The sequence below is a fragment of the Stegostoma tigrinum genome, chromosome 25 (genome assembly GCF_030684315.1).
Source record: "Stegostoma tigrinum isolate sSteTig4 chromosome 25, sSteTig4.hap1, whole genome shotgun sequence".
Classification (NCBI taxonomy): domain Eukaryota; kingdom Metazoa; phylum Chordata; class Chondrichthyes; order Orectolobiformes; family Stegostomatidae; genus Stegostoma; species Stegostoma tigrinum.
The window spans coordinates 37,884,282-37,899,038 of NC_081378.1; the positions used below are offsets into that span (position 1 = coordinate 37,884,282).

The 14,757-nt window shown below is 41.9% G+C and overlaps 1 protein-coding gene across 1 annotated transcript in view; it reads right to left on the bottom strand.

Annotated features, from left to right (window-relative positions):
* The window catches only part of LOC125463161 (mucin-2-like), a 32,253-nt gene extending 17,739 nt beyond the window's left edge, over positions 1-14,514 (bottom strand). The window contains exons 1-5 of the mRNA XM_059654651.1: positions 14,260-14,514; positions 12,772-12,831; positions 12,384-12,446; positions 12,049-12,108; positions 11,652-11,720 (exon numbers count right to left, since the gene is read on the bottom strand). The gene's annotated coding sequence lies outside the window, so the exon portion shown is untranslated. The remainder of the gene's footprint in view (positions 1-11,651; positions 11,721-12,048; positions 12,109-12,383; positions 12,447-12,771; positions 12,832-14,259) is intronic.
* Between the last annotated feature and the right edge of the window lie 243 nt (positions 14,515-14,757).

Consider the following 14,757-nt stretch of genomic DNA (forward strand, 5'->3'; position numbering starts at 1 on the left):
GAGTGACTTAATGAACTGTATTAGAACCCAAAAAGTTGTGGGAAGGTGGCAAATGGAAAGGATGTATCCTCTTGTGTGTGTAGATGCAGAATGCCTAATGTATAAAAATTAGGAGATGCCCTCTTACCAGAGGAAGGGGAGCTTTAGATTGTGTTGTTTTCTCAGATGGCTGTGTGACTTTAGAATTCCCAGCTTCAAAACCAGTGGAAGTGGAATAATGGAATATTTTTAAGGCAGAGGTAGATTGATTCCTTTGCCGATCAATAATCAAAGTTTACTGCGGTAGATAGAAACAAGGAATTCAAATTGTAAACATATCATTCATGATCTTATTGAATGTTTTAGCAGGCCTGAGAAGCTCAGCGTCCACTTCTGCTGGTAATTCATACATTGTCCGGTTCTTCCATCTACATTTGGTCCAGAGTGAATGTTGATGACTTCCAAGCGACATCTTCCTGACTGCATACGACTATGACACTACCTTTGATGGGATGGCGGTGGTCTGCGAAACATGGCTTACTAAGTTATGGGTAAGACTATTGCTTGACTGTAGTCTATGGGTTAGTACTCCTAACTTTCACACAAGACACCTTCAATGTCCTTAAGGGGGACTTTGCAAGATTGACAAGATTGGGTTTACTTTGTTATTTCCAGTGTCTAGGTAGACAGTCCAGCATTAATACCCTCTTTTAGACTTGCAGGCGCTTGATATGACTGAGTAGCTTACTTGACCATTTCAGAGGCCATTTAAGATTTCATTTTATGAATCTTATGAGGAAAGTTTGGATAGATTGCACTTGTTTCTACTCGATTAAGAAGAGTGAGGGGTAACTTCATTGAGGTGTATCATCCCAGGCGAACATAAAAAAAATCTTATTCTTGTGGATTAGTGCAGAATTAGGGAGCACTGTTGAAAAATTAGGGGGCAGCTTTTAAGGAGAGAAATGAGGAGAGTTTTTATTTTTGGTGCAGAGTTGTATAATAATTGACAGAAGTGGATAGATTCCTGTTAAGTGAGACAGAGGCTTTCCGGAGTAGACGGGAAATGGGAATTTGAAACATAATCAGACCATCAATGAACTTAATAAACAGACAAACAGACATGAACACTGGAATGACCTACTTCTCTAACTAATTCAAACATTCATATAGAGAAACATATGGGCCACATGGGGTAAGGATGAGAGATTTTCTACGTAAGTGATCCTGATGGATTTTTATGACAGTCAATCATCGATTCATTATCTACAGTTGAAATCCAGATTTGTTAATTGAACCGAAATTTTACCATGTCGTATGATGACCATCCCGTCTATCATTCCTACAGCCAACCCCACCAATTTTCAGGTTACTTGCTCATATTTAATGTAGCTAATAGAAAAGGAGTATTCTAAACAAGTGAGTGGCAAGGCCGCATTCTGAACATTCAATTGTAGTTTCAACCAATACAATTCCTCATTTCTCGATGTAACGCCAAACAGCTGAATGAGAATCGTCACACTATATTCAGAACAAATACTTGTTGCATGTTGTTGCACGAATCCGGAAAAATCGTTGGAATGTTCCAAAGTTGTCGAAGGACTCAGAAAGTTGCCTCAGTTCCTAGACACAGAGATGACACCAGACCTGCTGAGTTACTTCAGAAAATTCTCTTTTCGGTTTCTCACATTCCCAGCAAGCCCAGCAGTTTGCTTTGTGAGGTCTTCCTCTTCAGTGAAAGTTGATGCAGAAGCAGAGATTGTACTTCCAGGGCAGATGCATAATGGGGGTGGATAATCAATAAAGTGGGACTCAAAACTTGGGTATCACGTGAGTAACATTAATCAATAGCTAAACTTTGTCTGAAAGCCGTGTGGGAAGCCATTCTGAATCAACACCAGAGAGATTGTCTGCTGCAGATGAAAGCTACGGTGTTTTGGTGATGTTCAAGGTGCAGGAGTGTCATGTGATCCCACAGGCTCCCCAGCTTAGAGTGTGATGCAATGACCACAGCTGACACTGGGAATTTTCTGACCAGGCACTTCAGTTATAACCACTCTGTCTTGATAAAGTATGTATGACGTTGAATGAAACATGTCATCACTCACCAGTTGTGGAACTGGCAGGTGAACTGGCTGTGGTGGTTATCTCTGTTGTTCTTGTTGTTGTTGTTTGTCCTGGTGGGAAACAAATGCAAGCAATCACATTCAATACACCCATGATAAAAGAGGACAGTGTTATGAAAATGTCAGCGTCACTGACACACCGAAATGCCCACTGCCCGATATCCTGTTAGCTGCCATTACTTGTATTTGCTACAGCACTCACTGGTGCCTGCTTTTTATCGTACTTGCGTTTTGAACTGAAGACAATTCTCGTTCAGAATGAATGTATTTACTTTGCACAAAAGCAAACAAAGAGAGAAGCAATGATAGACAATTGTATTACAATTATCATTTCCCTCTCAGACCTTGCTGTTCTACAAGGAAGCAATTCCTCACTCACCACTTGTCAAAATACTGGTGGAGCCTGTTGTAGTTGGTGGCAAAGGTGTCGTCGTTTCTTCTGAAATGAGAAAATGATATTCAAAATCACTAGATGCCGGCTTGATTTAGAATCCACTCATCTAATATTTATTCTGAAATGCAAAGTGATCCTGGGTCACAAAAATTTGATGTTAATTTTTAAAATGTGCATTTACATGGCACCATCTTACGATGAAATGGACAAGAAGATTGAAAACATTTCTGATGCGCGTTCGCTTCCAAGCCAAAACATCTGCAAAGGCAATCTGACGTGAAAATACATTGTAACGTAACATGAAAGGAGATATTACTCACCCGCTGTGGAACTGGCAGCCGATCCACTTGTGGTGGTGCTTCCTGTTGGAGCTGTTGATTCTTCTGAAGGAAACAAAATGCATTCAAAATCTTCACATTCAATTGGAATTGAAAAGGTTCCATTTCTCGGTTACCAGATGAAAACAAGTTCAATGCAACGGATATAGGTCAACTGATTAAGACAGGGGGTGAAACACTGTTTTGCCTTCAGTCAGTGCATTGTTATGCAAACAATCAAACTACAAAGAAACTTTGACACAAATTAGAACAGGCCTTCACAAATTAGGTGTGAATTGGAAATGAAGAAGCAAAGATGTTGTTAACTGCCGACATGAAGAAAGAAATTTATGCAAAAAGCTCCCTGATGGTTAAAAATGATTTTTCTCACCAGTTGTCGAAGTGGCGGTCGTTGCGGGTGTGGTGCTTGTCCCTGTTGTTGTGGTCACTTCTTTTGAAGAGAAAGACAAACGTTAACAGCCACAGTATCCAAGTTGACTTTGCCGCAGCATTAACGATGTTCCACAATGCAGCAGGGCCATACTGTTCCCAGCAATCCAGTTAGCAACTGAAATTATACTTTTCTGCTGTCTCTACAGATTTATTGCTAATCCTAAGCATAAAGCTAGAATTACTATTAATACTTGACACAGCTATTCCAAATGGAAGGGAACTCCATGTTTCTAGAATACTTCTACTCCCACTGTGATAACACTCAATATGATTGGCCGAACTGCCTGCTTCAGAAGATCAATGTTGCCCAACACCTGAAGATCCCTTTGTCTTGCTGCCAGATTACATCAGCTGTCTGGAGAGGAAGACAGCACATCCAAGTCAGCCCTGGATCATTGTCAGAAACTTTTCTCAAGATCAGCAATGAGGACTCTTGCCTCTTTCATTATATGCATTGTGTGCCTCCTGGAGGCAGCAATTGTAACGCTTTCTGCAGCTGTCAGGACAGGCAACACTTACTTTGGGACCAGTCACCACTTTGCCCACTTGAGTGCTCAGATTCTCAAATTGGGACAAGGTGAAATATGGCCTGACTGAAAATTGACAGCTCGAACTACAGCAATACACGATGCACTCGTGGATCTCATCAATGTTGCATAAATATCTCAACAAAAGCAATTTACTATTAATACTTGACACAGCTATTCCAAATGGAAGGGAACTCCATGTTTCTAGAATACTTCTACTCAATGTTGCCCAACGCCGGAAGATCCCTTTGACTTGCTGCCAGATTACATCAGCTGTCTGGAGAGGAAGACAGCACATCCCAGTGAGCCCTGGATCATTGTCTGAAACTTTCGTCAAGATCAGCAATGAGGACTCCTGCCTCTTTCATTATATGCATTGTGTGCTTCCTGGAGGCAGCAATTGTAACGCTTTCTGCAGCTGTCAGGACAGGCAGCAGTTACTTTGGGACCACTCACCATTTTGCCCACTTGAGTGCTCAGATTCTCATAGTGGGACAAGGTGAAACATGGCCTGACTGAAATTTGACAGCTCGAACTACAGCAATACATGATGCACTCGTGGGTCTCATCAATGTTGCGTAAATATCTCAACAAAAGCAATTATATGAATGCCCTTTGACATAAAAGATCTGTTCTGACAAGCACAAACCAGTTGGAGCCAGAGGGAAAAACTTTCATAGCCTCATTCGTTTGTGACTGGATACCTCAACAAGCTCCATCAGTCGATTATAGAATTCGAAATCAGAGGCATGAGGTTTTTCTCAGATTGGCGAATGAAAATTTCAGGCACTCCCCACGGCTAAAGGTTCGACGGTACTCGATACTCAATGCCAGTTGCTGACCTTGTCATACGTTGCAAATCACATCCCGACGCAACCTTACATGAAATTCATATTTACCAGGTGTACTTGTTTCAGTGGAGGTTGTGAATAGGCTGGTTGTCGTCGGAACAGTTGTTGACGGTTGGTTTTCGCAGCAAACTCGAATTTGGTAGTCAGAACAGAATGTTTCTGATGAACTGCTGGAGTGAATACACACCAATCCTACTCCTTTAATGCATTCCACATTGTCTTGTGATTCACTTAGTGGCTTCGAAGGGTGTTGTACAAATTGACACTGAACGTCACCAATAGAATCAGTGGGAGCACACAACCTCTTGCGTATGGGCTCAACATCATTTGGATCGTAATAGGATGGTGTATGTATATTGGACCAGGAAGACCATTCACCAAGACAGACCACCTCTGGAATAGAAAAGAGGGCAGATATTTAACAGCTGCATTCAGCAAATAGAAAAAGAGTATTCAAAACAAGTGAGTGGCAAGGCCGCATTCTTAACATTCAATTGTACTTTTAACAAATACAATTCCTCATTTCTCGATGTAATGCCAAACAGCTGAATGAGAATCGTCACACTATATTCAGAACAAATACTTGTTGCATGTTGTTGCACGAATCCGGAAAAATCGTTGGAATGTTCCAAAGTTGTCGAAGGACTCAGAAAGTTGCCTCAGTTCCTAGACACAGAGATGACACCAGACCTGCTGAGTTACTTCAGAAAATTCTCTTTTCGGTTTCTCACATTCCCAGCAAGCCCAGCAGTTTGCTTTGTGAGGTCTTCCTCTTCAGTGAAACTTGATGCAGAAGCAGAGATTGTACTTCCAGGGCAGATGCATAATGGGGGTGGATAATCAATAAAGTGGGACTCAAAACTTGGGTATCACGTGAGTAACATTAATCAATAGCTAAACTTTGTCTGAAAGCCGTGTGGGAAGCCATTCTGATGCAACACCAGAGAGATTGTCTGCTGCAGATGAAAGCTACGGTGTTTTGGTGATGTTCAAGGTGCAGGAGTGTCATGTGATGCCACAGGCTCCCCAGCTTAGAGTGTGATGCAATGACCACAGCTGACACTGGGAATTTTCTGACCAGGCACTTCAGTTATAACCACTCTGTCTTGATAAAGTATGTATGACGTTGAATGAAACATGTCATCACTCACCAGTTGTGGAACTGGCAGTTGAACTGGCTGTGGTGGTTATCTCTGTTGTTCTTGTTGTTGTTGTTTGTCCTGGTGGGAAACAAATGCAAGCAATCACATTCAATACACCCATGATAAAAGAGGACAGTGTGATGAAAATGTCAGCGTCACTGACACACCGAAATGCCCACTGCCCGATATCCTGTTAGCTGCCATTACTTGTATTTGCTACAGCACTCACTGGTGCCTGCTTTTTATCGTACTTGTGTTCAAAATCATCACATTCAATTGGAATTGAAAAGGTTCCATTTCTCGGTTAACAGATGAAAACAAGTTCAATGCAACGGATATAGGTCAACTGATTAAGACAGGGGGTGAAACACTGTTTTGCCTTCAGTCAGTGCATTGTTATGCAAACAATCAAACTACAAAGAAACTTTGACACAAATTAGAACAGGCCTTCACAAATTAGGTGTGAATTGGAAATGAAGAAGCAAAGATGTTGTTAACTGCCGACATGAAGAAAGAAATTTATGCAAAAAGCTCCCTGATGGGTAAAAATGATTTTTCTCACCAGTTGTCGAAGTGGCGGTCGTTGAGGGTGTGGTGCTTGTCCCTGTTGTTGTGGTCACTTCTTTTGAAGAGAAAGACAAACGTTAACAACCACAGTATACAATTTGACTTTGCCGCAGCATTAACGATGTTCCACAATGCAGCAGGGCCATACTGTTCCCAGCATTCCAGTTAGCAACTGAAATGATACTTTTCTGCTGTCTCTACAGATTTATTGCTAATCCTAACCATAAAGCTAGAATTACTATTAATACTTGACACAGCTATTCCAAATGGAAGGGAACTCCATGTTTCTAGAATACTTCTACTCAATGTTGCCCAACGCCGGAAGATCCCTTTGACTTGCTGCCAGATTACATCAGCTGTCTGGAGAGGAAGACAGCACATCCCAGTGAGCCCTGGATCATTGTCTGAAACTTTCGTTAAGATCAGCAATGAGGACTCCTGACTCTTTCATTAAATGCATTGTGTGCTTCCTGGAGGCAGCAATTGTAACGCTTTCTGCAGCTCTCAGGACAGGCAGCAGTTACTTTGGGACCACTCACCAGTTTGCCCACTTGAGTGCTCCGATTCTCAAAGTGGGACAAGGTGAAACATGGCCTGAATGAAATTTGACAGCTCGAACTACAGCAATACATGATGCACTCGTGGATCTCATCAATGTTGCGTAAATACCTCAACAAAAGCAATTATATGAATGCCCTTTGACATAAAAGATCTGTTCTGACAAGCACAAACCAGTTGGAGCCAGAGGGAAAAACTTTCATAGCCTCATTCGTTTGTGACTGGATACCTCAACAAGCTCCATCAGTAGATTATAGAATTCGAAATCAGAGGCATGAGGTTTTTCTCAGATTGGCGAATGAAAATTTCAGGCACTCCCCACGGCTAAAGGTTCGACGGTACTCGATACTCAATGCCAGTTGCTGACCTTGTCATACGTTGCAAATCACATCCCAACGCCACCTTACATGAAATTCATATTTACCAGGTGTACTTGTTTCAGTGGAGGTTGTGAATAGGCTGGTTGTCGTCGGAACAGTTGTTGACGGTTGGTTTTCGCAGCAAACTCGAATTTGGTAGTCAGAACAGAATGTTTCTGATGAACTGCTGGAGTGAATACACACCAATCCTACTCCTTTAATGCATTCCACATTGTCTTGTGATTCACTTAGTGGCTTCGAAGGGTGTTGTACAAATTGACACTGAACGTCACCAATAGAATCAGTGGGAGCACACAACCTCTTGCGTATGGGCTCAACATCATTCGGATCGTAATAGGATGGTGTATGTATATTGGACCAGGAAGACCATTCACCAAGACAGACCACCTCTGGAATAGAAAAGAGGGCAGATATTTAACAGCTGCATTCAGCAAATAGAAAAAGAGTATTCTAAACAAGTGAGTGGCAAGGCCGCATTCTTAACATTCAATTGTAGTTTTAACAAATACAATTCCTCATTTCTCGATGTAATGCCAAACAGCTGAATGAGAATTGTCACACTATATTCAGAACAAATACTTGTTGCATGTTGTTGCACGAATCCGGAAAAATCGTTGGAATGTTCCAAAGTTGTCGAAGGACTCAGAAAGTTGCCTCAGTTCCTAGACACAGAGATGACACCAGACCTGCTGAGTTACTTCAGAAAATTCTCTTTTCGGTTTCTCACATTCCCAGCAAGCCCAGCAGTTTGCTTTGTGAGGTCTTCCTCTTCAGTGAAACTTGATGCAGAAGCAGAGATTGTACTTCCAGGGCAGATGCATATTGGGGGTGGATAATCAATAAAGTGGGACTCAAAACTTGGGTATCATGTGTGTAACATTCATCAACAGCTAAACTTTGTCTGAAAGCCGTGTGGGAAGTCATCCTGATGCAACACCAGAGAGATTGTCTGCTGCAGATGAAAGCTACGGTGTTTTGGTGATGTTCAAGGTGCAGGAGTGTCATGTGATCCCACAGGCTCCCCAGCTTAGAGTGTGATGCAATGACCACAGCTGACACTGGGAATTTTCTGACCAGGCACTTCAGTTATAACCACTCTGTCTTGATAAAGTATGTATGACGTTGAATGAAACATGTCATCACTCACCAGTTGTGGAACTGGCAGTTGAACTGGCTGTGCTGGTTATCTCTGTTGTTGTTATTGTTGTTGTTTGTCCTGGTGGGAAACAAATGCAAGCAATCACATTCAATACACCCATGATAAAAGAGGACAGTGTTATGAAAATGTCAGCGTCACTGACACACCGAAATGCCCACTGCCCGATATCCTGTTAGCTGCCATTACTTGTATTTGCTACAGCACTCACTGGTGCCTGCTTTTGATCGTACTTGCGTTTTGAACTGAAGACAATTCTCGTTCAGAATGAATGTATTTACTTTGCACGAATGCAAACAAAGAGAGAAGCAATGATAGACAATTGTATTACAATTATCATTTCCCTCTCAGACCTTGCTGTTCTACAAGGAAGCAATTCCTCACTCACCACTTGTCAAAATACTGGTGGAGCCTGTTGTAGTTGGTGGCAAAGGTGTCGTCGTTTCTTCTGAAATGAGAAAATGATATTCAAAATCACTAGATGCCGGCTTGATTTAGAATCCACTCATCTAATATTTATTCTGAAATGCAAAGTGATCCTGGGTCACAAAAATTTGATGTTAATTTATAAAATGTGCACTTACATGGCACCATCTTACGATGAAATGGACAAGAAGATTGAAAACATTTCTGATGCGCGTTCGCTTCCAAGCCAAAACATCTGTAAAGGCAATCTGACGTGAAAATACATTGTAACGTAACATGAAAGGAGATATTACTCACCCGCTGTGGAACTGGCAGCCAATCCAGTTGTGGTGGTGCTTCCTGTTGGAGCTGTTGATTCTTCTGAAGGAAACAAAATGCATTCAAAATCTTCACATTCAATTGGAATTGAAAAGGTTCCATTTCTCGGTTACCAGATGAAAACAAGTTCAATGCAACGGATATAGGTCAACTGATTAAGACAGGAGGTGAAACACTGTTTTGCCTTCAGTCAGTGCATTGTTATGCAAACAATCAAACTACAAAGAAACTTTGACACAAATTAGAACAGGCCTTCACAAATTAGGTGTGAATTGGAAATGAAGAAGCAAAGATGTTGTTAACTGCCGACATGAAGAAAGAAATTTATGCAAAAAGCTCCCTGATGGTTAAAAATGATTTTTCTCACCAGTTGTCGAAGTGGCGGTCGTTGCGGGTGTGGTGCTTGTCCCTGTTGTTGTGGTCACTTCTTTTGAAGAGAAAGACAAACGTTAACAACCACAGTATACAATTTGACTTTGCCGCAGCATTAACGATGTTCCACAATGCAGCAGGGCCATACTGTTCCCAGCATTCCAGTTAGCAACTGAAATGATACTTTTCTGCTGTCTCAACAGATTTATTGCTAATCCTAACCATAAAGCTAGAATTACTATTAATACTTGACACAGCTATTCCAAATGGAAGGGAACTCAATGTTTCTAGAATACTTCTACTCAATGTTGCCCAACGCCGGAAGATCCCTTTGACTTGCTGCCAGATTACATCAGCTGTCTGGAGAGGAAGACAGCACATCCCAGTGAGCCCTGGATCATTGTCTGAAACTTTCGTTAAGATCAGCAATGAGGACTCCTGACTCTTTCATTAAATGCATTGTGTGCTTCCTGGAGGCAGCAATTGTAACGCTTTCTGCAGCTGTCAGGACAGGCAGCAGTTACTTTGGGACCACTCACCAGTTTGCCCACTTGAGTGCTCCGATTCTCAAAGTGGGACAAGGTGAAACATGGCCTGATTGAAATTTGACAGCTCGAACTACAGCAATACATGATGCACTCGTGGGTCTCATCAATGTTGCGTAAATACCTCAACAAAAGCAATTATATGAATGCCCTTTGACATAAAAGATCTGTTCTGACAAGCACAAACCAGTTGGAGCCAGAGGGAAAAACTTTCATAGCCTCATTCGTTTGTGACTGGATACCTCAACAAGCTCCATCAGTAGATTATAGAATTCGAAATCAGAGGCATGAGGTTTTTCTCAGATTGGCGAATGAAAATTTCAGGCACTCCCCACGGCTAAAGGTTCGACGGTACTCGATACTCAATGCCAGTTGCTGACCTTGTCATACGTTGCAAATCACATCCCAACGCCACCTTACATGAAATTCATATTTACCAGGTGTACTTGTTTCAGTGGAGGTTGTGAATAGGCTGGTTGTCGTCGGAACAGTTGTTGACGGTTGGTTTTCGCAGCAAACTCGAATTTGGTAGTCAGAACAGAATGTTTCTGACGAACTGCTGGAGTGAATACACACCAATCCTACTCCTTTAATGCATTCCACATTGTCTTGTGATTCACTTAGTGGCTTCGAAGGGTGTTGTACAAATTGACACTGAACGTCACCAATAGAATCAGTGGGAGCACACAACCTCTTGCGTATGGGCTCAACATCATTCGGATCGTAATAGGATGGCGTATGTATATTGGACCAGGAAGACCATTCACCAAGACAGACCACCTCTGGAATAGAAAAGAGGGCAGATATTTAACAGCTGCATTCAGCAAATAGAAAAAGAGTATTCTAAACAAGTGAGTGGCAAGGCCGCATTCTTAACATTCAATTGTAGTTTTAACAAATACAATTCCTCATTTCTCGATGTAATGCCAAACAGCTGAATGAGAATTGTCACACTATATTCAGAACAAATACTTGTTGCATGTTGTTGCACGAATCCGGAAAAATCGTTGGAATGTTCCAAAGTTGTCGAAGGACTCAGAAAGTTGCCTCAGTTCCTAGACACAGAGATGACACCAGACCTGCTGAGTTACTTCAGAAAATTCTCTTTTCGGTTTCTCACATTCCCAGCAAGCCCAGCAGTTTGCTTTGTGAGGTCTTCCTCTTCAGTGAAAGTTGATGCAGAAGCAGAGATTGTACTTCCAGGGCAAATGCATAATGGGGGTGGATAATCAATAAAGTGGGACTGAAAACTTGGGTATCATGTGTGTAACATTCATCAACAGCTAAACTTTGTCTGAAAGCCGTGTGGGAAGTCATCCTGATGCAACACCAGAGAGATTGTCTGCTGCAGATGAAAGCTACGGTGTTTTGGTGATGTTCAAGGTGCAGGAGTGTCATGTGATCCCACAGGCTCCCCAGCTTAGAGTGTGATGCAATGACCACAGCTGACACTGGGAATTTTCTGACCAGGCACTTCAGTTATAACCACTCTGTCTTGATAAAGTATGTATGACGTTGAATGAAACATGTCATCACTCACCAGTTGTGGAACTGGCAGGTGAACTGGCTGTGGTGGTTATCTCTGTTGTTGTTGTTGTTGTTGTTTGTCCTGGTGGGAAACAAATGCAAGCAATCACATTCAATACACCCATGATAAAAGAGGACAGTGTTATGAAAATGTCAGCGTCACTGACACACCGAAATGCCCACTGCCCGATATCCTGTTAGCTGCCATTACTTGTATTTGCTACAGCACTCACTGGTGCCTGCTTTTTATCGTACTTGCGTTTTGAACTGAAGACAATTCTCGTTCAGAATGAATGTATTTACTTTGCACAAAAGCAAACAAAGAGAGAAGCAATGATAGACAATTGTATTACAATTATCATTTCCCTCTCAGGCCTTGCTGTTCTACAAGGAAGCAATTCCTCACTCACCACTTGTCAAAATACTGGTGGAGCCTGTTGTTGTTGGTGGCAAAGGTGTCGTCGTTTCTTCTGAAATGAGAAAATGATGTTCAAAATCACTAGATGCCGGCTTGATTTAGAATCCACTCATCTAATATTTATTCTGAAATGCAAAGTGATCCTGGGTCACAAAAATTTGATGTTAATTTTTAAAATGTGCATTTACATGGCACCATCTTACGATGAAATGGACAAGAAGATTGAAAACATTTCTGATGCGCGTTCGCTTCCAAGCCAAAACATCTGTAAAGGCAATCTGACGTGAAAATACATTGTAACGTAACATGAAAGGAGATATTACTCACCCGCTGTGGAACTGGCAGCCAATCCAGTTGTGGTGGTGCTTCCTGTTGGAGCTGTTGATTCTTCTGAAGGAAACAAAATGCATTCAAAATCTTCACATTCAATTGGAATTGAAAAGGTTCCATTTCTCGGTTACCAGATGAAAACAAGTTCAATGCAACGGATATAGGTCAACTGATTAAGACAGGAGGTGAAACACTGTTTTGCCTTCAGTCAGTGCATTGTTATGCAAACAATCAAACTACAAAGAAACTTTGACACAAATTAGAACAGGCCTTCACAAATTAGGTGTGAATTGGAAATGAAGAAGCAAAGATGTTGTTAACTGCCGACATGAAGAAAGAAATTTATGCAAAAAGCTCCCTGATGGTTAAAAATGATTTTTCTCACCAGTTGTCGAAGTGGCGGTCGTTGCGGGTGTGGTGCTTGTCCCTGTTGTTGTGGTCACTTCTTTTGAAGAGAAAGACAAACGTTAACAACCACAGTATCCAAGTTGACTTTGCCACAGCATTAACGATGTTCCACATTGCAGCAGGGCCATACTGTTCCCAGCAATCCAGTTAGCAACTGAAATGATACTTTTCTGCTGTCTCTACAGATTTATTGCTAATCCTAAGCATAAAGCTAGAATTACTATTAATACTTGACACAGCTATTCCAAATGGAAGGGAACTCCATGTTTCTAGAATACTTCTACTCCCACTGTGATAACACTCAATATGATTGGCCGAACTGCCTGCTTCAGAAGATCAATGTTGCCCAACACCTGAAGATCCCATTGTCTTGCTGCCAGATTACATCAGCTGTCTGGAGAGGAAGACAGCACATCCAAGTCAGCCCTGGATCATTGTCAGAAACTTTTCTCAAGATCAGCAATGAGGACTCTTGCCTCTTTCATTATATGCATTGTGTGCCTCCTGGAGGCAGCAATTGTAACGCTTTCTGCAGCTGTCAGGACAGGCAACACTTACTTTGGGACCAGTCACCACTTTGCCCACTTGAGTGCTCAGATTCTCAAATTGGGACAAGGTGAAATATGGCCTGACTGAAAATTGACAGCTCGAACTACAGCAATACACGATGCACTCGTGGATCTCATCAATGTTGCATAAATATCTCAACAAAAGCAATTTACTATTAATACTTGACACAGCTATTCCAAATGGAAGGGAACTCCATGTTTCTAGAATACTTCTACTCAATGTTGCCCAACGCCGGAAGATCCCTTTGACTTGCTGCCAGATTACATCAGCTGTCTGGAGAGGAAGACAGCACATCCCAGTGAGCCCTGGATCATTGTCTGAAACTTTCGTCAAGATCAGCAATGAGGACTCCTGCCTCTTTCATTATATGCATTGTGTGCTTCCTGGAGGCAGCAATTGTAACGCTTTCTGCAGCTCTCAGGACAGGCAGCAGTTACTTTGGGACCACTCACCACTTTGCCCACTTGAGTGCTCAGATTCTCATAGTGGGACAAGGTGAAACATGGCCTGACTGAAATTTGACAGCTCGAACTACAGCAATACATGATGCACTCGTGGGTCTCATCAATGTTGCGTAAATATCTCAACAAAAGCAATTATATGAATGCCCTTTGACATAAAAGATTTGTTCTGACAAGCACAAACCAGTTGGAGCCAGAGGGAAAAACTTTCATAGCCTCATTCGTTTGTGACTGGATACCTCAACAAGCTCCATCAGTCGATTATAGAATTCGAAATCAGAGGCATGAGGTTTTTCTCAGATTGGCGAATGAAAATTTCAGGCACTCCCCACGGCTAAAGGTTCGACGGTACTCGATACTCAATGCCAGTTGCTGACCTTGTCATACGTTGCAAATCACATCCCAACGCCACCTTACATGAAATTCATATTTACCAGGTGTACTTGTTTCAGTGGAGGTTGTGAATAGGCTGGTTGTCGTCGGAACAGTTGTTGACGGTTGGTTTTCGCAGCAAACTCGAATTTGGTAGTCAGAACAGAATGTTTCTGATGAACTGCTGGAGTGAATACACACCAATCCTACTCCTTTAATGCATTCCACATTGTCTTGTGATTCACTTAGTGGCTTCGAAGGGTGTTGTACAAATTGACACTGAACGTCACCAATAGAATCAGTGGGAGCACACAACCTCTTGCGTATGGGCTCAACATCATTCGGATCGTAATAGGATGGTGTATGTATATTGGACCAGGAAGACCATTCACCAAGACAGACCACCTCTGGAATAGAAAAGAGGGCAGATATTTAACAGCTGCATTCAGCAAATAGAAAAAGAGTATTCTAAACAAGTGAGTGGCAAGGCCGCATTCTTAACATTCAATTGTAGTTTTAACAAATACAATTCCTCATTTCTCGATGTAATGCCAAACAGC